The 25,412-nt window shown below is 44.2% G+C and overlaps 1 long non-coding RNA gene across 1 annotated transcript; it reads right to left on the bottom strand.

Moving 5' to 3' along the window:
* Positions 1–5,494: 5,494 nt before the first annotated feature.
* On the bottom strand, positions 5,495–25,177 carry LOC122466352. The gene is made up of 3 exons (XR_006291778.1): positions 25,088–25,177; positions 12,233–12,312; positions 5,495–5,641 (listed from the first exon to the last, which is right to left on the bottom strand). It is a non-coding gene; the product is annotated as an uncharacterized LOC122466352 (long non-coding RNA).
* Between the last annotated feature and the right edge of the window lie 235 nt (positions 25,178–25,412).

The following is a 25,412-nucleotide window of genomic DNA, read 5'->3' as shown; positions in this document are numbered from 1 at the left end:
CTCAGTCTTTAAGAAGACTAAAGAGGATCTTAGGGATAATGGTAGCATGACAAATGGGAATGAGGATATGGAGGTAGACATTACCATATTTGAGGTAGAAGCGAAACTCAAACAGCTTAATGGGACTAAATCGGGGGGCCCAGATAATCTTCATCCAAGAATATTAAAGGAATTGGCACATGAAATTGCAAGCCCATTAGCAAGAATTTTTAATGAATCTGTAAACTCAGGGGTTGTACCGTATGATTGGAGAATTGCTAACATAGTTCCTATTTTTAAGAAAGGGAAAAAAAGTGATCCGGGTAATTATAGGCCTGTTAGTTTGACATCTGTAGTATGCAAGGTCTTGGAAAAAATTTTGAAGGAGAAGGTAGTTAAGGACATTGAAGTCAATGGTAAATGGGACAAAATACAACATGGTTTTACAAAAGGTAGATCGTGCCAAACCAACCTGATCTCCTTCTTTGAGAAAGTAACAGATTTTTTAGACAAAGGAAACGCAGTGGATCTAATTTACCTAGATTTTAGTAAGGCATTTGATACCGTGCCACATGGGGAATTATTAGTTAAATTGGGTAAGATGGGGATCAATAGGAAAATTGAAAGGTGGATAAGGAATTGGTTAAAGGGGAGACTACAACGGGTCCTACTGAAAGGTGACCTGTCAGGCTGGAGGGAGGTTACCAGTGGAGTTCCTCAAGGATCGGTTTTGGGACCAATCTTATTTAATCTTCTTATTACTGACCTTGGCACAAAAAGTGGGAGTGTGCTAATAAGGTTTGCGGATGATACAATACTGGGAGGTATTGCCAATTTAGAGAAGGACAGGGATACCCTACAGGAGGATCTGGATGACCTTGTAAACTGGAGTAATAGTAACAGAATGAAATTTAATAGTGAGAAGTGTAAGGTCATGCATTTAGGGATTAATAACAAGAATTTTAGTTATAAGCTAGGGACGCATCAATTAGAAGTAACGGAGGAGGAAAAGGACCTTGGAGTATTGGTTGATCATAGGATGACTATGAGCCGCCAATGTGATATGGCTGTGAAAAAGGGTAATGCGGTCTTGGGATGCATCAGGAGAGGTATTTCCAGTAGGGATAAGGAGGTTTTAGTACCGTTATACAAGGCACTGGTGAGACCTCACCTGGAATACTGTGTGCAGTTCTGCTCTCCCATGTTTAAGAAGGATGAATTCAAACTGGAACAGGTACAGAGAAGGGCTACTAGGATGATCCGAGGAATGGAAAACTTGTCTTATGAAAGGAGACTCAGGGAGCTTGGCTTGTTTAGCCTAACTAAAAGAAGGTTGAGGGGGGATATGATTGCTCTCTATAAATATATCAGAGGGATAAATACTGGAGAGGAATTATTTAAGCTCAGTACCAATGTGGACACAAGAACAAATGGATATAAACTGGCCACTAGGAAATTTAGACTAGAAATTAGACGAAGGTTTTTAACCATCAGAGGAGTGAAGTTTTGGAATAGCCTTCCAAGGGAAGCAGTGGGGGCAAAAGATTTATCTGGTTTTAAGATTAAACTCGATAAGTTTATGGAGGAGATGGTATGATGGGATAACATGGTTTTGGTAATTAAATATTCATGGTAAATAGGCCCAATGGCCTGTGATGGGCTATTAGATGGAGTGAGATCTGAGTTACCCAGGAAAGAATTTTCTGTAGTATCTGGCTGATGAATCTTGCCCATATGCTCAGGGTTTAGCTGAACGCCATATTTGGGGTCGGGAAGGAATTTTCCTCCAGGGCAGATTGGAAGAGGCCCTGGAGGTTTTTCGCCTTCCTCTGTAGCATGGGGCACGGGTCACTTGCTGGAGGATTCTCTGCTCCTTGAATTCTTTAAACTACGATTTGAGGACTTCAATAGCACAGATATAGGTGTGAGGTGTTTTTTTTGTAGGGGTGGTGGGTGAAATTCTGTGGCCTGCGTTGTGCAGGAGGTCAGACTAGATGATCATAATGGTCCCTTCTGACCTAAATATCTATGAATCTATTTCTGAGGAACACCAGGCAGTGCAGAGGCATGCAAAAATTAACACAAATAAACTAAAAGGTTAACTGAACTCATCTGAAGTTTAAAGTGTGAGGTTCATTTTGGTTCATGATTGGACCCAGGTTTATATCTACTTATATTAGATAATAAAAACTGTCTCAGTTACCTTGAATAATAAGAAGAGACTGTGGCCAAAAGCTGGAAGCCCTTACTCAAGCAAAACAGTGATTGAAATCAAGGAAGTAATTAGTGAAGAAAACTGAGTGAGGACTTTAGGATTCTATTTAGAATAATGCCTAAATATATTAGCTTGTACATAACTTTACCCATGCAAGTAGTCCAAAGGGATAGTCATAAGCATGTTCATAACTTTCATATTTGAAGGACTGGCACCTCACTTTTTACCATTATGTTTAATTAAACTAGTTACTTTTTATGCCTTATTTACCTGGATCTCTAATGCGATCGGACAGGTCAGCTTCACTTTCTATTTACATTTAGTGAGAGTGAGAACCAGAAAGTGAAACTGAATGTCCTGATCCAGCAAAGCTCTTAACCACTTGCTTAAAGTTAAGCATAAGCTTAAATGCTTGGCTGAATCAGGGCCTATGCTGTGGAGACGTCAAACACCACAAGGAGGGTAATACTTTAATTTAAAACAAAATTTCTCTTTCTGCAAGCACACACTCACAAGTTCTCACTATCCTAGAGTCTATTTACAGTTCAAAAGAGTCAATTAAAGGCTTACATACTTGTTTACATTTTACAATGATTAACCACCACTTTATCCTCTCCTTTTCCCTAAATATGTCACACTCTGTATCCTTCCATTAAACACAGCAACATCATAGTTTAACTATATTCTTTTCATAAACATGATATTAAAATACTATTTGTAAAAGTCTTCCTCATTTTGCAATAGTAAAGTCTTCCCACAGTGGGCTTTGTCTCCTGGGACAAAGTTAAATATAGATAAATTTGCTATTGCAATCACTCCAGAACATAAACAACAAGTGGTTCTTAGGAATATTGACAGAGGAAGATTCAGTAGATTTACATTTACACTGAGGATAAGAGTGTTTGATTGCTCTGATGGAATCCGTTGGAAAACAGGATATTTGCATAACCATATTAAAATGACTGGCAGTTTTCCTTCATGAGAGGAAAACAAACTTCCTGACAAAGATAATAGCATAATAGCTTAGCAACCCTTTTGTGGTAACTGGAACACCAGCAACAGAAATATTTACACTGTTTTTATAGCACTTTAGGACTTAGCTATCTAGAAGGCTGGAGGAATTTTTCTGTACTTCTAAAAATGGATGCCAGACAGAGGGCCTGAAAAGAAAAATATGCTTTAGCTTTTTGGAAATATGTATAGTGACTACAAAATAAAATGTTGGCACTCAGTGCCACTGCCCAGACTCCGATGCGTTTTTCTTTGTAAGATGCAGTTTGTGAATTTGTTTGAATATCATTTTAAATATTCTATTGAATATCATCAGTGGTTAAAATTTCCAATTGATATCAGGTATTACAATTATATTCAAGTCTGAGTAGAAGGAAAGACTTGTAAACTAGCAAAGGTTAAGTTTTTCAGTGTAACTACTGCCACGAATGGAAAACAGCAAAAAGCTGAGAAGGCAACATGCATTTGATAGGTTTCAGAGTAACAGCCGTGTTAGTTGAGCATAAGCTTTTGTGAGCTCAAATAAATTGGTTAGTCTCTAAGGTGCCACAAGTGCTCCTTTTCTTTATGCATTTGATAGTGAGTAAAAATACAAAAAGGTCTAAAGAACCTCTTAAATTCCACATTTGATATTTATTATATAGGTCATTAAATATACTTAGATTACACACACACACACACAATTTATACCACAGAAGTAGTGCATACACAGGACTACTCAATTATTAGAGAATGATGATGGTTTAAGGCCAGGTTGTGAAACACTTCTCTTCCCCCCCACCCCCCCAGACACACACACACACACACACACACACACACACACAGAGAGGAGAGGAATTACTCAGGTGACTAAAGTCAGTGGGACAATGTGTGTGAACATTTTTTCATTATGGCCCCTGCTGAAGAAAACATACCTCTCAGGAGGGTGCTTAAATACTAAGTACAGGCTGAAGTACTCTCCTGAATAGGGATAAATTTAAGTGCTTTCCTAAATTGGGGCCTATGGAGAGGAAGGGGTTTTGCAATCTGGTCCATAAGGTGTAGTGGTTCAGTCACTACTAAAATGTCAGGTTTCAGAATAACAGCCGTGTTAGTCTGTCTTCAACAACAAAACTTCACATCCAGACTCCAGCAAGAAACTGTTGAATTGGAATTCATTTGCAAATTGGATACAATTAACTTAGGCTTGAATAGAGACTGGGAGTGCCTAAGTCATTATGCAAGGTAACCTATTTCCCCTTAAAAAGAAAAGGAGTACTTGTGGCACCTTACAGACTAATCAATTTATTTGAGCATAAGCTTTATGTAAGCTGTAGCTCACGAAAGCTTATGCTCAAATAAATTGGTTAGTCTCTAAGGTGCCACAAGTACTCCTTTTCTTTTTGCGAATACAGAGTAACACGGCTGTTACTCTGAAACCTATTTCCCCTTGTTTTTTCCTACCCCCCCCCCCCAGACGTTCTTGTTAAACCCTGGATTTGTGCTGGAAATGGCCCACCTTTGATTATCATACACATTATAAGGAGAATGGTCACTTTAGATAAGCTATTGCCAGCAGGAGAGTGGGGTGGGGGGAGGTATTTTTTCATGCTTTGTGTGTATAAAAGATCTTCTACACTTTCCACAATATGCATCCGATGAAGTGAGCTGTAGGTCACGAAAGCTTATGCTCAAATAAATTGGCTAGTCTCTAAGGTGCCACAAGTACTCCTTTTCTTTTTGCGAATACAGAGTAACACGGCTGTTACTCTGAAACCTATTTCCCCTTGTTTTTTCCTACCCCCCCCCCCCCCAGACGTTCTTGTTAAACCCTGGATTTGTGCTGGAAATGGCCCACCTTTGATTATCATACACATTATAAGGAGAATGGTCACTTTAGATAAGCTATTGCCAGCAGGAGAGTGGGGTGGGGGGAGGTATTTTTTCATGCTTTGTGTGTATAAAAGATCTTCTACACTTTCCACAGTATGCATCAATGAAGTGAGCTGTAGCTCACGAAAGCTTATGCTCAAATAAATTGGTTAGTCTCTAAGGTGCCACAAGTACTCCTTTTCTTTTTACTAAAATGTCAAAATTCTGTGGGTAGCTGTTAGTAAATATTATCTGAGATATTGAAGTTCTTCCTGTTCTGAGCAGAGAAAAGCAATGTTTATCTCAGATACTGACTGTGCTCAGTGAGGGCAAATGCTGATTTTTGACTGTTGACCATCACATGAAAATACTAAGGTACAGGTGGATTTGAAAGCACCTACAGTGATTTACTGAGCGAGATGGCATCTCTCTCGAATATGAGTGAAGGACTGGAAGGTACAACTCTTGTGTATCACAGGACTGCTCTTTGTCATAATTGTGAGTAGACCGGCTTTAACTCTGTCTTCAGAGAGTTGTTCCATACAGAGGAGATCAGTGTTTTCCTTGGATGAAGGCTTTACTACCCTGCAGTGGAAGAGAGGAGGTTGGGAGCTAATCACAAAAAGAGGCTGAAATCCTAAACCCATTATTCATGCAGCTAGTATCTAATCAGTTTTGACCAGGAGCACCAAATCATAGAATCATAGAGTATCAGGGTTGGAAGGGACCTCAGGAGGTCATCTAGTCCAACCCCCTGCTCAAAGCAGGACCAATCCACAACTAAATCATCCCAGCCAGGGCTTTGTCAAGCCTGACCTTAAAAACCTCAAAAGGAAGGAGATTCCACCACCTTCCTAGGTAATGCATTCCAGTGCTTCACCACCCTCCTAGTGAAAAAGGTTTTTCCTAATATCCAACCTAAACTTACCCCACTGCAACTTGAGACCATTACTCCTTGTTCTGTCATCTGCTACCACTGAGAACTGTCTAGATCCGTCCTCTTTGGAACCCCCTTTCAGGTAGTTGAAAGCAGCTATCAAATCCCCCCTCATTCTTCTCTTCCGCAAACTAAACAATCCCAGTTCCCTCAGCCTCTCCTCATAAGTCATGTGTTCCAGTCCTCTAATCATTTTTGTTGCCCTCCGCTGGACTCTCTCCAATTTTTCCACATCCTTCTTGTAGTGTGGGGCCCAAAACTGGACACAATACTCCAGATGAGGCCTCACCAATGTCGAATAGCGGGGAATGATCAAGTCCCTCGATCTGCTGGCAATGCTTCTACTTATACTGCCCAAAATGCAGTTAGCCTTCTTGGCAACAAGGGCATACTGTTTACTCATATCCAGCTTCTCGTCCACTGTAACCCCTAGGTCCTTTTCTGCAGAACTGCTGCCTAGCCATTCAGTCCCTAGTCTGTAGCGGAGCATGGGATTCTTCCGTCCTAAGTGCAGAACTCTGCACTTGTCCTTGTTGAACCTCATCAGATTTCTTTTGGCCAAATCCTCCAATTTGTCTAGGTCCCTCTATATCCTATCCCTACCCTCCAGCGTATCTACCACTCCTCCCAGTTTAGTGTCATCTGCAAACTTGCTAAGGGTGCAGTCCATGCCATCCTCCAGATCATTAAAGATGATATTGAACAAAACCGGCCCCAGGACCGACGCTTGGGGCACTCCGCTTGATACTGGCTGCCAACTAGACATGGAGCCATTGATCACTACCCATTGAGACCGACAATCTAGCCAACTTTCTATCCACCTTATAGTCCATCCATCCAGCCCGTACTTCTTTAACTTGCTGGCAAGAATACTGTGGGAGACCGTATCAAAAGCTTTGCTGAAGTCAAGGAATAACAAGTCCACTGCTTTCCCCTATTCCACAGAGCCAGTTATCTCATCATAGAAGGCAATTAGATTAGTCAGGCATCACTTGCCTTTTGTGAATCCATGCTGACTGTTCCTGATCACTTTCCTCTCCTCTAAGTGCTTCAGAATTGATTCCTTGAGGATCTGCTCCATGATTTTTCAAGGGACTGAGGTGACGCTGACTGGCCTGTAGTTCCCCAGATCCTCCTCCTTCCCTTTTTTAAAAATGGGCACTATGTTAACCTTTTTCCAGTTGTCCGGGACCTCCCCTGATCACCATGAGTTTTCAAAGATAATAGCGAATGGCTCTGCAATCCGCCAACTCCTTTAGCACTCTCGGATGCAGCGCATCCGACCCCATGGACTTTTGCTCGTCCAGCTTTTCTAAATAGTCCAGAACCAATTCTTTCTCCACAGAGGGCTGGTCACTTCCTCCCCAAGCTGTTCTGCCCAGTGCAGTAGTCTGGGAGCTGACCTTGTTCGTGAAGACAGAGGCAAAAAAAGCATTGAGTACATTAGCTTTTTCCACATCCTCTGTCACTAGGTTGCCTCCCCCATTCAGTAAGGGGTCCACACTTTCCTTGACTTTCTTCTTGTTGCTAACATACCTGAAGAAACCCTTCTTGTTACTCTTAACATCTCTTGCTAGCTGCAACTCCAAGTGTGCTTTGGCCTTCCTGATTTCACCCCTGCATATCTGAGCAATATTTTTATACTCCTCCCTGGTCATTTGTCCAGTCTTCCACTTCTTGTAAGCTTCTTTTTTGTGTTTAAAATCAGCAAGGATTTCACTGTTAAGCCAAGCTGGTCACCTGCCATATTTACTATTTTTTCTACACATTGGGATGGCTTTTTTTGTGTAATCTCAATAAGGATTCTTTAAAATACAGCCAACCCTCCTGGACTCCTTTCCCCCTCATGTTATTCTCCCAGAGGATCCTGCCCATCAGTTCCCTGAGGGAGTCAGTCTGCTTTTCTGAAGTCCAGCGTCTGTATTCTGCTGCTCTCCTTTCTTCCTTGTGTCAGGATCCTGAACTCGACCATCTCATGGTCACTGCCTCCCAGGTTCCCCTCCACTTTTGCTTCCCCTACTAATTCTTCCCGGTTTGTGAGCAGCGGGTCAAAAGGAGCTCTGCCCCTAGAATCATAGAATCATAGAATCATAGAATATCAGGGTTGGAAGGGACCTCAGGAGGTCATCTAGTCCAACCCCCTGCTCAAAGCAGGACCAATCCCCAATCAAATCATCCCAGCCAGGGCTTTGTCAAGCCTGACCTTAAAAACTTCTAAGGAAGCAGATTCTACCACTTCCCTAGGTAACGCATTCCAGTGTTTCACCACCCTCCTAGTGAAAAAGTTTTTCCTAATATCCAACCTAAACCTCCCCCACTGCAACTTGAGACCATTACTCCTTGTCCTGTCCTCTTCTACCACTGAGAATAGTCTAGAACCATCCTCTCTGGAACCACCTCTCAGGTAATTGAAAGCAGCTATCAAATCCCCCCTCATTCTTCTCTTCTGCACACTAAACAATCTCAGTTCCCTCAGCCTCTCCTCATAAGTCATGTGTTCCAGATCCCTAATCATTTTTGTTGCCCTTCGCTGGACTCTCTCCAATTTATCCACATCCTTCTTGTAGTGTGGGGCCCAAAACTGGACACAGTACTCCAGATGAGGCCTCACCAATGTTGAATAGAGGGGAACGATCACGTCCCTCGATCTGCTCGCTATGCCCCTACTTATACATCCCAAAATGCCATTGGCCTTCTTGGCAACAAGGGCACACTGCTGACTCATATCCAGCTTCTCGTCCACTGTAACCCCTAGGTCCTTTTCCGCAGAACTGCTGCCTAGCCATTCGGTCCCTAGTCTGTAGCTGTGCATTGGGTTCTTCCGTCCTAAGTGCAGGACCCTGCACTTATCCTTATTGAACCTCATCAGATTTCTTTTGGCCCAATCCTCCAATTTGTCTAGGTCCCTCTGTATCCTATCCCTGCCCTCCAGCGTATCTACCACTCCTCCCAGTTTAGTATCATCCGCAAATTTGCTGAGAGTGCAATCCACACCATCCTCCAGATCATTTATGAAGATATTGAACAAAACTGGCCCCAGGACCGACCCCTGGGCACTCCACTTGACACCGGCTGCCAACTAGACATGGAGCCATTGATCACTACCCATTGAGACCGATAATCTAGCCAACTTTCTACCCACCTTATAGTGCATTCATCCAGCCCATACTTCTTTAACTTGCTGACAAGAATACTGTGGGAGACCGTGTCAAAAGCTTTGCTAAAGTCAAGAAACAATACATCCACTGCTTTCCCTTCATCCACAGAACCAGTAATCTCATCATAGAAGGCGATTAGATTAGTCAGGCATGACCTACCCTTGGTGAATCCATGCTGACTGTTCCTGATCACTTTCCTCTCGTGTAAGTGCTTCAGGATTGATTCCTTGAGGACCTGCTCCATGATTTTTCCGGGGACTGAGGTGAGGCTGACTGGCCTGTAGTTCCCAGGATCCTCCTTCTTCCCTTTTTTAAAGATTGGCACTACATTAGCCTTTTTCCAGTCATCTGGGACTTCCCCCGTTCGCCACGAGTTTTCAAAGATAATGGCCAATGGCTCTGCAATCACATCCGCCAATTCCTTTAGCACTGTCGGATGCAACTCGTCCGGCCCCATGGACTTGTGCACGTCCAGCTTTTCTAGTTGGTTCCTCCAGCACTTGCACCAGGAAATTGTCCCCTACACTTTCCAAAAACTTCTTGGATTGTCTGTGCACCGCTGTAGTGCTCTCTCAGCAGATATCAGGGTGATTGAAGTCTCCCATGAGAACCAGGGCCTGTGATCTAGTAACTTCCGTTATTTGCTGGAAGAAAGCCTTGTCCATCTCATCCCCCTGGTCTGGTGGTCTATAGCAGACTCCCACCACGACATCACCCTTGTTGCTCACACTTCTAAACTTAATCCAGAAACTATCAGGTTTTTCTGCAGTTTCATACCAGAGCTCTGAGCCATCATACTGCTCTCTTACATACAATGCAACTCCCCCACCTTTTCTGCCCTGCCTGTCCTTCCTGAACAGTTTATATCCATCCATGACAGTACTCCAGTCATGTGAGTTATCCCACCAAGTCTCTGTTATTCCAATCACATCATAATTCCTTGACTGTGCCAGGACTTCCAGTTCTCCCTGCTTGTTTCCCAGGCTTCTTGCATTTCTGTATAGGCACTTAAGATAACTCTCTGATTGTCCTGCTTTCTCCCCTCTTGCGCTCTCCTGCTTGTGCTTCCTCCCAATATCCCACTTCCCCACTTACCTCACGGCTTTGGTCTCCTTCCACCAGTGAACCTAGTTTAAAGCCCTCCTCACTAGGTGAGCCAGCCTGCTTGTAAAGATGCTCTTCCCTCTTCGTTAGGTGGAACTTGTCTGTGCCTAGCACTCCTCCTTCTTGGAACAGCATCCCATGGTCAAAGAATCCAAAGCCTTCTCTCCGACACCATCTGCGTAGCCATTCGTTGACTTCCACGATTCAATGGTCTCTACCCAGGCCTTTTCATTCCAAAGGGAGGATGGACGAGACCACCACTTGCACCTCAAATGCCTTTATCCTTCTTCCCAGAGCTACGTAGTCTGCAGTGATCTGCTCAAGGTCATTCTTGGCAGTAACATTGGTGCCCATGTGGAGAAGTAGGAAGGGGTAGCGATCTGAGGGCTTGATGAGTCTCGGCAGTCTCTCTGTCACATCATGAATCCTAGCTCCTGGCAAGCAGCGGACTTCTCAGTTTTCCCGGTCGGGGTGGCAGATAGATGACTCAGTCCCCCTGAGGAGGGAGTCCCCGACCACCATCACCCACGCCCTTCTCTTGGGAGCGGTGGTCGTGGAACCCCCATCCCTAGGACAGTGCATCTCATGCCTTCCAATCGGCGGAGACGCCTTCTGCTCTCTTTCCCTCAGATGTATCATCTAGTCCACTTTCCGCATTAGTACCTGTGGAGAGAACATGAAAACGGTTGCTTTCCTGTATCTGCATGCTGGTACATGGATGCTCCCCTTTCTTCTTCTGGAGGTCACATGCTGCCAAATTTCTTCACCATCCTTCTGTCCCCGCTGCGCAGCCTGCTCTCAATCTTCAGAATGTTGTGTCCGTAGAAGCATATCCTGCCATCTGTCCAGGAAATCTTCAGTTTCTCTTATGCAATGCAGGGTCGATACTTGTTTCTCCAGACCTTGAGCCTTCTCTTCCAATATGGAGACGAGCTTGCACTTTGTACAGAAATTTCCACTACATGCATCCAACGAAGTGGGTATTCACCCACGAAAGCTTATGCTCCATAGACTCATAGATATTAAGGTCAGAAGGGACCATTATGATCATCTAGTCACAGAATCTCACCCACACACTCCTGCAATAAACCGCTCACCTATGTCTGAGCTATTGAAGTCTTCAAATCATGGTTTAAAGACTTCAAGGTGCAGAGAATCCTCCAGCAAGTGACCCGTGCCACATGCTACAGGGGAAGGCGAAAAACCCCCAGGGCCTCTTCCAATCTTCCAGTCCTTCCCGACCCCAAATATGGCGATCAGCTGAACCCTGAGCATGTGGGCAAAATTCACCAGCTAGATATCCAGGAAAGAATTCTCTGTAGTAACTCAGATCCCACCCCATCTAACATCCCATATGTCTGTTAGTCTATAAGGTGCCACAGGACTCTTTGCTGTTTGTACAGAAAGTCGCTTCTTTCCTGTGGAAGAAAGACAAACATGGCACATCCTGTGCAGGTAACAACAGCTGAACGCTCACCGTCCATATTACCTTCCTTCTAAGAGCTTCCTCAAGTGTTGCAGTAACTACTCAGAGAAGCCTGCAAGATGAAAGCCTTAGTGGGCTCTCCCCAGGCAAACTCCCTCTCTTAGCCTCTCTGCTGTTCGCCAGTCAGCTGGTTTGCAGCTGACTGGCTTTTTATAACAGTCAGGCCCACTCAAGGCTCTCCTGGAACAAATGATGCATTCCACAGGTATTCAATCCCATGTTGAAATTCAGCAAAGTTCAAGTTCCACTGGTATTTTGAAAAAAACATTTTTCTTTGGCTGCAGATCTGGGTGTGGGAAAGTATTTTACCATTTTTTCTCCTGTGCCATTAATGTAACTAAACCAAAAGTGGTAGATGGAGAAATTCAGTTTCATTATACAATCTCCATGCTTCTGCTATAGACACTTCCCCCTCTGGAAATACAGTACTTGCAAAACCTAAGTTTCCCTGCAGAACATCATATTAAGAATCTAATCTACCAGACACTTACGTGCATTACTCATGATGTGAGTATAGTTCTCTCATTGAATCTCAGGGAAGGATGCTGAAATAGATGTAAATCCAGATCACCTGGAGAGGGATTAATAATTTTCAGAAAGAAAAATCAAGCATTAGCATGGAGAAAATACATTTTCTTGCTATCTCAGGCCTATTATGGGATGGGGAGTAGCACACTCAGCACAACCAAGAAAAACAAATTATCTTATCAGTGTGTGCTATGAAGACATTTAGTACAATATGCTGATAGAGTGTTATGTGTTTGTCTGCTCAGCAACAAGGCAGAGTTGTTCTGTCGTGTTTAATTCATCCTTGCTCTTTAACTTCTCGTGTGAGACTGGGGATGGGTGGGTGTGGGGGGGTTGGAAATCAAATCCAGGTTTGTCTACTAAGCTTCTCCATCATGGCAAAATTTACTGAAAGTAAAAAAAGGTGGGTTCTCCCATGCTTATCATCTCAGATGAATCGGAGTGGCAAGCAAGGAATCTTTCCCTATAGGCTGAAAAACTTCTCCACTGATAAAGTCTCAGGTGGAGAATTGTGTCCAGTTCTGGGTGCCACATTTCAGGAAAGATGTAGACAAACTGGAGGAAGTCCAGAGGGGAGCAACAAAAATAATTAAAAGGGTTTAAAAAAAATTACCTCCAGATTAAATACATCCAAGTTTTTAAATCTTTCTTCATAGAAGAGATAATAGTTTCAAGCACACAAAAGGAGGAGGGAGAAGAATTGTTCTCGTTACCCACTGAGGATAGGACAAGAAGCAATGGTCTTAAATTGCAGCAAGAGACGTTTAAGTTAGACATTAGGAAAAACTTCCTAACTGTCAGGGTGGTTAAGCACTGAAACAAATTGCCTAGGGAATCTGTTTTTTGGAGGTTTTTAAGAACAGGTTAGACAAACACCGGTCAGGAATGGTCTAGTGCAAAGGACTGGACTTCCAGTCCTATGATTCTATCATCTTCTGCTATGATAGCCCTCTCACTCCACTAGCCTTTATGGCCCTAATGTGTCACCACCATTTCTCCCCCCCCCCCCCAATAGTTTTACATAAAATTCACAGATTAAAAATGACTGAGCAATTTAAGACTTGGACTCATGCTAGGATTTCCAGCTTAGGTTTTCAGACACAAGTGGTTGGATAAGCTTCTTTTATTCCTTGGATGGGTCACTGGCAGCAGAGATCAAACATGGGACCTTTGCATCTGAAAGCATGATCTTCCACTGCACTGCTAAACAAACCAGCTCTCTTAAGGCTGGAGTTGGCTCATCCATTTCTACATATGGCTCAGCCACCACTTTAGGGAGACAGAACCATGCTGAGCAGGTCTAGGTTACACATCCAAATTTGGGGGTTGATTTAGATAAGCATTTAGAAAAATAAGGGCAACATTTGGAAACCTAGCTGGTTTAGAGTCTAACTTCAAATTCACATATCAGACCTAAATAAGAGTGGCCTGATTTTTTGTCTTGTGGGTGATCAGCAGCTCTGAAAGTCAGGCCACTCTTGTTTGTGTGCTGACATAGTCATTTAGACACCTACTTTTAGGTGCCCTTATCCCTTAGAAGGTGACCCATCTATATTCCCTGGAAAAGCTATAAGTACCCTTCTAATATGAAGAGTCTAAAGCCACCCTTTTTGTCATCAAAGGCACCTCAAAGATCACTGTAAAATCACTGACCTTCCCAGACAAGTTGAAAATGACTATTGTTGGTAACTCATAATGCATTGACTTATGGGGACAAATCTCAGCTTGTGAAAATTGTCACTGCTGCTGATCTGGCCCATGAGCTGTATGTAATTAATCAACCGCAATGTGTGTCTTAAGGGTTCTGAGACATTTCAAGTGAGCACCTCAACTGGAGTAAATCTATATAGCTTAGCTGAAGTCAATAGAGATCCTCTGCTGGTGAAAAAAATCACTGTAACAGGTCTCTTATGTTGAGATCTGTGTTTAGGCTGGATCATGTCTACACTACGGAATAAGGTCGAATTTATAGAAGTCGGTTTTTTAGAAATCGGTTTTATATATTCGAGTGTGTCCCCACAGAAAATGCTCTAAGTGCATTAAGTGCATTAACTCGGCGGAGTGCTTCCACAGTACCGAGGCTAGAGTCGACTTCCGGAGCGTTGCAGTGTGGGTAGCTATCCCACAGTTCCCGCAGTCTCCACTGCCCATTGGAATTCTGGGTTGAGATCCCAATGCCTGATGGGGCTAAAACATTGTCGCGGGTGGTTCTGGGTAATATCGTCAGGCCCTCCCTCCCTCCGTGAAAGCAAGGGCAGACAATCGTTTCGCGCCTTTTTTCCTGAGTTACCTGTGCAGACGCTATACCATGGCAAGCATGGAGCCTGCTCAGGTAACCGTCACCGTATGTCTCCTGGGTGCTGGCAGATGCGGTACGGCATTGCTACACAGTAGCAGCAACCCATTGCCTTGTGGCAGCAGACGGTACAGTACGACTGGTAGCTGTCCTCGTCATGTCCGAGGTGCTCCTGGCCATGTCGGCTGGGAGCGCCTGGGCAGACATGGGCGCAGGGACTAAATTTGGAGTGACTTGACCAGGTCATTCTCTTTAGTCCTGCAGTCAGTCCTATTGAACTGTCTTATGGTGAGCGGGTAGGTGATACGGATTGCTAGCAGTCCTATTGCATCATCTTCTGCCGGTCAGGCAAGAGATGAGGATGGCTAGCAGTCCTACTGCACCATCTTCTGCCGAGCAGCCATGAGATGTGGATGGCATGCAGTCCTTCTGCACCGTCTGCTGCCAGCCAAAGATGGAAAAGATAGATGGAGTGGATCAAAACAAGAAATAGACCAGATTTGTTTTGTACTCATTTGCCCCCTCCCCTGTCTAGGGGACTCATTCCTCTAGGTCACACTGCAGTCACTCACAGAGAAGGTGCAGCGAGGTAAATCTAGCCATGTATCAATCAGCAGCCAGGCTAACCTCCTTGTTCCAATAAGAACAATAACTTAGGTGCACCATTTCTTATTGGAACCCTCCGTGAAGTCGTGCCTGAAATACTCCTTGATGTAAAGCCACCACCTTTGTTGATTTTAGCTCCCTGAAGCCAAACCTGTAAGCTGTGTCGTCAGTCGCCCCTCCCTCCGTCAGAGCAACGGCAGACAATCGTTCCGCGCCTTTTTTCTGTGCGGACGCCATACCAAGGCAAGCATGGAGGCCGCTCAGCTCACTTTGGCAATTAGGAGCACATTAAACACCACACGCATTATCCAGCAGTATATGCAGCACCAGAACCTAGCAAAGCGATATCGGGCGAGGAGGCGACGTCAGCGCGGTCACATGAGTGATCAGGACATGGACACAGATTTCTCTGAAAGCATGGGCCCTGCCAATGCATGCATCATGGTGCTAATGGGGCAGGTTCATGCTGTGGAACGCCGATTCTGGGCTCGGGAAACAAGCACAGACTGGTGGGACCGCATAGTGTTGCAGGTCTGGGACGATTCCCAGTGGCTGCGAAACTTTCGCATGCATAAGGGCACTTTCATGGAACTTTGTGACTTGCTTTCCCCTGCCCTGAAGCGCATGAATACCAAGATGAAAGCAGCCCTCACAGTTGAGAAGCGAGTGGCAATAGCCCTGTGGAAGCTTGCAATGCCAGACAGCTACTGGTCAGTTGGGAATCAGTTTGGAGTGGGCAAATCTACCGTTGGGGCTGCTGTGATGCAAGTAGCCCACGCAATCAAAGATCTGCTGATATCAAGGGTAGTGAGTCTGGGAAATGTGCAGGTCATAGTGGATGGCTTTGCTGCAATGGGATTCCCTAACTGTGGTAGGGCCATAGACGGAACCCATATCCCTATCTTGGCACTGGAGCACCAAGCCGCCGAGTACATAAACCGCAAGGGGTACTTTTCAATAGTGCTGCAAGCTCTGGTGGATCACAAGGGACGTTTCACCAACATCAACGTGGGATGGCCGAGAAAAGTACATGACGCTCGCATCTTCAGGAACTCTGGTCTGTTTCAAAAGCTGCAGGAAGGGACTTTATTCCCAGACCAGAAAATACCTGTTGGGGATGTTGAAATGCCTATAGATATCCCTGGGGACCCAGTCTACCCCTTAATGCCATGGCTCATGAAGCCATACACAGGCAGCCTGGACAGTAGTCAGGAGCTGTTCAACTACAGGCTGTGCAGAATGGTGCACAGTGCAGAATGGTGGTGGAATGTGCATTTGGACGTTTAAAGGCGCGCTGGCGCAGTTTACTGACTCGCTTAGACCTCAGCGAAACCAATATTCCCACTGTTATTACTGCTTGCTGTGTGCTCCACAATATCTGTGAGAGTAAGGGGGAGACGTTTATGGCGGGGTGGGAGGTTGAGGCAAATCACCTGGCTGCTGGTTACGCGCAGCCAGACACCAGGGCGGTTAGAAGAGCACAGGAGGGCGCGGTATGCATCAGAGAAGCTTTGAAAACCAGTTTCATGACTGGCCAGGCTACGGTGTGAAAGTTCTGTTTGTTTCTCCTTGATGAAACCCCCCGCCCCTTGGTTCACTCTACTTCCCTGTAAGCTAACCACCCTCCCCTCCTCCCTTCGATCACCACTTGCAGAGGCAATAAAGTCATTGTTGCTTCACATTCATGCATTCTTTATTCATTCATCACACAAATAGGGGGATGACTACCAAGGTAGCCCAGGAGGGGTGGTGGAGGAGGGAAGGAAAATGCCACACAGCACTTTAAAAGTTTACAACTTTAAAATTTATTGAATGCCAGCCTTCTTTGTTTTGGGCAATCCTCTGTGGCAGAGTGGCTGGTTGGCCGGTGGCCCCCCCACCGCGTTCTTGGGCGTCTGGGTGTGGAGGCTATGGAACTTGGGGAGGAGGGCGGTTGGTTACACAGGGGCTGTAGTGGCAGTCTGTGCTCCAGCTGCCTTTGCTGCAGCTCAACCATACACTGGAGCATACTGGTTTGGTCCTCCAGCAGCCTCAGCATTGAATCCTGCCTCCTCTCATCACGCTGCCGCCACATTTGAGCTTCAGCCCTGTCTTCAGCCCGCCACTTACTCTCTTCAGCCCGCCACCTCTCCTCCTGGTCATTTTGTGCTTTCCTGCACTCTGACATTATTTGCCTCCACGCATTCGTCTGTGCTCTGTCAGTGTGGGAGGACAGCATGAGCTCGGAGAACATTTTATCTCGAGTGCGTTTTTTTTTTTCTTTCTAATCTTCACTAGCCTCTGGGAAGGTGAAGATCCTGTGATCATTGAAACACATGCAGCTGGTGGAGAAAAAAAAAAGGGACAGCGGTATTTAAAAAGACACATTTTATAAAAGAGTGGCTACACTCTTTCAGGGTAAACCTTGCTGTTAACATTACATACATAGCACATGTGCTTTTGTTACAAGGTTGCATTTTGCCTCCCCCCACCGCGTGGCTATCCCCTCAACCCTCCCCCCTCCCTGTGGCTAACAGCGGGGAACATTTCTGCTTAGCCACAGGCAAACAGCCCAGCAGGAATGGGCTCCTCTGAGTGTCCCCTGAAGAAAAGCACCCTATTTCAACCAGGTGACCATGAATGATATCTCACTCTCCTGAGGATAACACAGAGAGATAAAGAACGGATGTTGTTTGAACGCCAGCAAACATACACTGCAATGCTTTGTTGTACAATGATTCCCGAGTACGTGTTACTGGCCTGGAGTGGTAAAGTGTCCTACCATGAAGGACGCAATAAGGCTGCCCTCCCCAGAAACCTTTTGCAAAGGCTTTGGGAGTATATCCAGGAGAGCCGCGAATGCCAGGGCAAAGTAATCCTTTCACATGCTTGCTTTTAAACCATGTATAGTATTTTAAAAGGTACACTCACCGGAGGTCCCTTCTGTGCCTGCTGGGTCCAGGAGGCAGCCTTGGGTGGGTTCGGGGGGTACTGACTCCAGGTCCAGGGTGAGAAACAGTTCCTGGCTGTCGAGAAAACCGGTTTCTCCGCTTGCTTACTGTGAGCTATCTACAACCTCATCATCTTCTTCGTCCCCAAAACCTGCTTCCGTATTGCCTCCATCTCCATTGAAGGAGTCAAACAACACGGCTGGGGTAGTGGTGGCTAAACCCCTAAAATGGCATGCAGCTCATCATAGAAGCGGCATGTTTGGGGCTCTGACCCGGAGCGGCCGTTTGCCTCTCTGGTTTTCTGGTAGGCTTGCCTTCAGTTTCACGCGGCACTGCTTCGGGTCCCTGTTATGGCCTCTGTCCTTCATGCCCTGGGAGATTTTGACAAAGGTTTTGGCATTTCGAAAACTGGAACGGAGTTCTGATAGCACGGATTCCTCTCCCCATACAGCGATCAGATCCCGTACCTCCTGTTCAGTCCATGCTGGAGCTCTTTTGCGATTCTGGGACTCCATCATGGTCACCTCTGCTGATGAACTCTGCATGGTCACCTGCAGCTTGCCACGCTGGCCAAACAGGAAATGAGATTCAAAAGTTCGCGGTTCTTTTCCTGTCTACCTGGCGAGTGCATCTGAGTTGAGAGTGCTGTCCAGAGTGGTCAAAATGGAGCACTCTGGGATAGCTCCCAGAGGCCAATACCGTCGAATTGTGTCCACAGTACCCCAAATTCGAGCAGACAAGGCCGATTTAAGCGCTAATCCACTTGTCAGGGGTGGAGTAAGGAAATCGATTTTAAGAGCCCTTTAAGTCGAAATAAAGAGCTTCATCGTGTGGACGGGTGCAGGTTTACATCGATTTAATGCTGCTAAATTCGACCTAAAGTCCTAGTGTAGACCAGGGCTAAGGGAGTAAAGTGCCCAACTCCTGTTGAAAGCCAGTGGGATTTGGGCATCTAGCTCCTTTTAGGTTAGGGTTTTCAGTGAAGTCTTTGAGCAAAAGTTAGGATGTAGGTGGAAAGAGGGTAACAATTAGACCATCGTTCCTTGTGTAATTTAATGTGAAAAATGCATATTTGTACTTAGCATTTACTTTCAGCATGCCAGCTGAGATTGCTTGTAAAAACAGAAAATGAAGCTAGTCAAATATACCTACTGCTATAATCTGAATCTGTAAGAATTTTGCTAAGTTTTCTAACAGAAGAATCTGTGTGGCGTTTTGTTTAATTTGTTTCATTATCTTAGTCAAGAAATATGACACAACACTTAAGAACGTAAACACTCTGACTTATGACAGTTTGTTGCTATACAAGTAAAAGACTTTTCTCAAAGCCATGGCAGACATGAACATACACAAAGATGTTCTGCATAGCAGAGAAGGCCACACACAAAGTTCTGTGAATTTAATTTTTTGATTCACATTCCTTTTCTCCCATAAAACCCAAGGTGGGCCATGGCTGTTTTTTCATAAATGCTGAGAATTCTCAAAGCCTTGCCATTAGTGCCTCAAATATGGAGTGTCAGAAAAAAAAAAATCAGACAAGACCCTATTTTCACGTGTACAAGACCCTATTTTCATGCGTACATGAATTCCCCATAAGAAAAGCTTAGACTGAGTGAAATGTTATGGAGACCTTATTCTTCTACATTCTAAAGAAAATTCCCTGGGTGGTTGGAGCTGTTGACTCCGAAACTGCAGCAGTCACAGACAGCAAAATAGGTAACAGCAAAGGAGAAAGGAGACAGTGTCCAGTAAACATGTACCTGACCCAAATCTGTCTGGTTACTCAACCTCTATTTAGAGCTAAGGTGACCGTACATCCTGTTTTGGCCAGGACAGTCCCTTTTTTAAAGCCGTGTCCCAGCCATCCTGACCCTTTTTTGGCAAAATTGGCTACTTGCCCTGTTTGCTCTTGCTGACTTGATCAGGTGGCCTGAGCAAACAGGATAAATGCCCACTTTTGTCAAAAAAGTGTAGTGCGGATGAATATGCGGGGAGACAGGCAGGGCTTGGGCAAGCAACGATGCCAGCCCCAAGCTCATGCGTGGGACGAGCAGTGCCACCAGCCCTGCAAATGGGGAGAGGGGACCCACGCTCCGATAAGTGGCTTAGGCCAGCCCCATGCAGGGGGGCAGGAGGGCACGGGCTAGCCCTATACGGTGTCCCATTTTCCCTTTGGGATATGGTCACCCTATTTAGAGCAATAGTAGTGTCTAGAAACATGTGGATGTCAATGGAGCTATATGACTTCACACTAGAGGAGGACATGGCCCTTAACATATGACTTCCAAATAGTACAAAAGTACAAGATATCTATGTTTAGAAGGTTGAAGGGGAGAGAGAAGGGCAAGATGCTCTCATCTTAATCCTTTAAAGCACAGGATCTAGAAATATGTTCTTCCTTCCCTAAATGGACCCTTCCACTATTGAGACTGAAAAGAAATGAGCTAACAAGGACATTTGTACATTTTACTTACATAGACAATCAACCTCTCCCCTACTTTTTTGCTACCGGTTTGTTGTGTCCTGTCTAAAATTAGACCATTAGTAGTTCTGTTCAGGGACCATGTCTTATCTGTTTTTTTAGGTGACTAGCATAGTTGCAGTGCTATAGAATATATAAAAACAATCCTGTTAGAACACATTTAAATGCCTATGATGTGCCAAGCAGCTGGACAAATTCTCAGGCTTTTCCAGCTTTTTCTCTACATCTCAACCAGCAATCATGTGAAGCTCAGATTCATTGTACCACTTTTTGACACTTACGCAGTTAAGCTGCTGTACTTCTTCCTCATACCAATACCTGACTAATTGCCATTTACTTGAGCACAAAGGAAATCCATATACATAGATTCAGGGGAGGAAGTATACTGAAACAGCAAATGAAGCTCTGCACTGGCTAAGGAAATGGGGGAGCTGAGGGAGAGCCCTGCTCCTTCAAAGCAAGGAGAGAAAGGGGAAGCTTCTCTGCTTTAGTAGAAGAGCAATAGCTGTCCTCTCATGAAACCTCTTTACTTTAACCCCCTGGGCACATTTTCCAAAAACCATCCTGGTAGAACAAAACCAAAAATAAGGACCAACATTCCAAATATCTACAATAAAGGGGCATGTACGCTTCCCAGGACAGGAATCGTGTGCATTTTAATCTTCTATAAAACTGAGCACAACATCAGCACTCGTTTAACAAATAACAAGCCTAATAGGATGGTGTCCCAACAGGTTCATGGACAAGACTTTCATCTCTGGAGACCTGGGTATATCCTAATTTACAGTAGGTCACATGTAAAAGTAAGCTTAGTGGACTCCTTCATCTCCCTATCACGCAGGTTAACATAATTAAGCATATTAGACAGTTTTTTTCCCCCCTCAAAAAAAAAATCCAGGGATATCATTGCAGGTAGGAAATGGGTGGTATTGACAAAGTTTTGGCAGGGAGCTTGTGAAATTCTTGCCTCACGGCCTTTTTAAAGACATTGAGTCTCACACTGCTGTTTTAAACGGGGCGGGGGGGGGGAGGGAGGGAGGGGAAATAAGTATTAAAAACTCCACTAATTTATCCAGCAGTGCCTGCATTTCTGGTATTGGTAGAGGAGGTATGGAAACAAAACCCTGACTCAAAGATCAGCAGATATTTTTCCTAAAACTGATGAAACATACATTTTGAGACTGAAAGCCAAGTTTCAGATCTTCATTGGACTTTTTTGTTGTCATGAATTTATAACGAAAGTATCAGCACTGAAAAGAGTTCACCATCTCCGATACCACACTGACAGGCACCGTATAGGAACCCACATAGAGAGATGGGTCTGTGGGGATATATACCTTTTACAATTTTTATTGATTATTTTTTGCAGGCATGAATGAGATGTGCTTGTGCCCAAGTCCAGGCTTCTTTTTATCATCACCTTGTTAGTGCAAGCATTCATTTACCACATCAAGATCTGAGGTTTCCCCTGTATAACATGATCTTGGCTTCCTATGAAAACTTGTATGCTCTCCTGGAGCTTAACATCCTGAGGCTGAATACAGCATCTCTTTAATGGGTGGGTAAATATTTATACTACATTGTCCAGAATTTAGCATAACAACTTCAACACTTTCTGTCAAGAAAGCCAGTACAGGTCATTCTGTCAATGGCAAGGCTTCTCAATAACTAAACAACACTCACTGGCCACTAATTTATATGCATTATAACTCAGATTTAATAACTTGTGTAGGCCAATAAAATAAACCATTCAGACACCAAATATGTATTTGCTGTGACACTATATTTACATTCAAGTACACCAATGGTAGTGACTCAAGGGAAGACTTTAGAAGAGGAAGAATAGAGGACGCTTTTCCTTTCCCATTTGTTTAATAGCTTACTGTATTTATGTAATGGTTTGATGCACAAATTGGAAGTCTACTTAGGGTGGGAGTCTTTAATTACGGACTTCAATGGGCCAAATCATAGAATCATAGAATATCAGGGTTGGAAGGGACCTCAGGAGGTCATCTAGTCCAACCCCCTGCTCAAAGCAGGACCAATGAACACCACTCTTTGTTTTCTTATAAAAATACATAGAAGACATGGGACCCAACCCCAAACCTTGGAGCTAAATGCACTTAAGTTATGGCTAAGTTTTGCACCAGACATTCAGGGCCAAGGCCCATCCCTGGTAACTGGATAGTCATTGCTCTTTGTATAAAACAAGAGACCTCTCTGATGTAGGCTGCAGTATACACCACTCTAAGTCATGTCATACAGTGTAGCCCACTAAAGTTCACTTATTGTTTATTATTTGTATTACCATAGTGACTAGGTCCTCATTGTGCTAGGTGCTGTATAAACACAGAACAAAAAGATGGTCTCTGCCCCCAAATAGTTCACAATCCAAATAGCTGTATGTTATTTTGCCCTTCAAATTTGATACATTCTGGAAAGTCAGTAGAATAGAAAATCTTGTATATATTTTTTGGAAAAAAAAAGTAGTCTTGTCTTCCTTTTACAGTTCAGGAAAAATGTACCTTAAAAGGCTCAAGAGAAACATATAGAGGGCAGATCTAATTGTTATCCTGTACTGCCCATTATGTTCTAGTGCAAATGTACTTTTGAAACACTTCCAAACTCAAGAGTTCCTTTTCAGTGCTTAATACCATTCAGTACAATTCTAGGTACAAACACCTTATATATTCTCTGTAGCAGAGAAGTGTCAGAAGCAGTTCATATTTGATGCTAATCCCACTGTGTTGAAAGTGTATTACATTACGGTATGCTACTGAAACTTCCCCAGGCATAACTGATATCTCCTTGCCTACATAAAAAATGAAATATTTGCAAATAAGTTTTGAAGATCAGGTGCATAACTAAAGTGGACCCCTCATGCTATAGTTAGCTCTATGGCTATCTGCCTATAACTGTGGCAATTCTTGTATCCAACAAACAATTCTACATCATCATGAGTGGTCTTCTCTTATTAAGCTCTGCTCTTGCACAGTTCTTTCTTTAATAGGTACGTTAGCCACAATAAGTTTCTGTACATTTAACTTGTTCTAGTAGAGACAATATCTTCACCATAACACAAATCTATCTCTTTGCAGCACTTATATTCAGTCTCCCAAGGGAGGAAAGCTACATAATCAGGAATGGACTGACTTAGAATGGAAGTTCCTTGGGGCAGAGAATCTTTTAGTTCTGTGTTTGTACAGCACCCAGTAAAATGTGGTCCTGGTCCATCACTGCGGCTCCTCGGTGCTAACATAATATAAACAATAATTAAAGACACTCTGAGGCCCAAGGAACACCATGGCATGGCCCCCATTCCTTTCACTCACCTGAAATTGCAGTATTGGGGGTCCCTCTCCCTTCCCACCTCCAGAGATGCAGAGTCATGACACGGGCCCTCTACCTTCCCCAGGAGAAATAGCAGAAATCCTTTCTCCTGCCATCTCCCATCTATAAAAGCAATGAAAGCAGCAGGAGAGTCCCCCCACCCTCCAGCATGTAGTGGCTTGGCTGGCTAGACCCACTGCATCCATCTCATCTTATTATGAAGAGAGACTTATTCTGAGATAGTGTAGAAGAGTTGACTCATCACTAGAGTGCCCCCTCATGGATAAGCATGGTACAGCAGTCTCTCCTGTATAGAGACCCCTGCCAAACATCACTCTGATCCCAGGGTAGTCTGCCTTTCCTCCTGACATGGCCCTCCAGCCAGGTCATGCTTTGGTCCCTACCCCTTCCCAGGTAACAAAGTCCAGCAAAACAAGACAAATATCCAACCCCTCTGTGAGATCTGCTGCCCTCAATTGTAGTCCCAGAGGTTCATACCCACTTTCTCATGTTCTCCAGTAGTCCAGATCATCTTCTCAGGGGCATCCCGTCACTTTACCAGTGGCTCTAAGGGAACCCAGGCCCACCTTCTACATCAACTACCAGTTCAGTAACCTTAGGACAGGCAATCAACGTTCACTCTGCCAGATTCCTTGCTACCAGCTCTCTGGACTTCTTCCTAATAAGCTTCCCCTGGGCTTTCTACTGGCCCTGAATGAGCCTTGTTGTTTCTTTGCTCTGAGTATCAGGAGAGCGAATGCAAAGTTTCTCCCTACAGCCCCCTTCCTTTTCTTCTTCTTATGCATAACAGATAAGTAAATGCATCTACTGAGTCTATAACCACCACCTACTATAGCCCTCATACATTCACACCACTACACTTTCTTGCTTTCCTCTACAGCCTTAAGGAGAGTTTTTTTCGTGAGAGTATTGGGGAAAGTGGGGTAATATTAAACACCTTACAGAATGTTCTGTCACCTTAAAGCAGCTAAATTCTTCACAAAGAGCCTTTCTTTCCTGGGAACACCCCCAGCATTTCCATATCAGGTGAGCAACTGTTTCTTTATCCTTTCATGTGTCACATTTGTATTTATTCAATAAATATAAGTTATTAGTCAAATCAAAGCAACCAGTTAACAATCTAAATAGGAGAGCTTCTCTGATCCTTTTATACCTTTGAAATGGTGCGTTATCCTCTATCTGGGGGCATACTTCATAGAATCATCTTCCTCTTTTCTCCTTATTCCACAATTCTTGCTATTTTTTAAACTCCTTTTCTTCCCGGTGCTGAACTGCCTCTGTTTATAACACCACTAAACCTCTCCCCAGCTGGGTTTCATCATTAATTAGACTTGACCCACTCTCCAGGTGCAACCAGGTGGGCTAATTGAATTCTCTGACTGCTTTTAACTCTTTGTTTACCTGTGTGGGGTAGATACCTCATCACAGATGGTTATTATTATTATTTGTATTAGAGTAGCACCCACAAACCCTAGTTA

The sequence above is a fragment of the Chelonia mydas genome, chromosome 6 (assembly GCF_015237465.2).
Source record: "Chelonia mydas isolate rCheMyd1 chromosome 6, rCheMyd1.pri.v2, whole genome shotgun sequence".
Lineage (NCBI taxonomy): Eukaryota > Metazoa > Chordata > Testudines > Cheloniidae > Chelonia > Chelonia mydas.
This window is presented reverse-complemented; position numbering and strand designations above follow the sequence as displayed.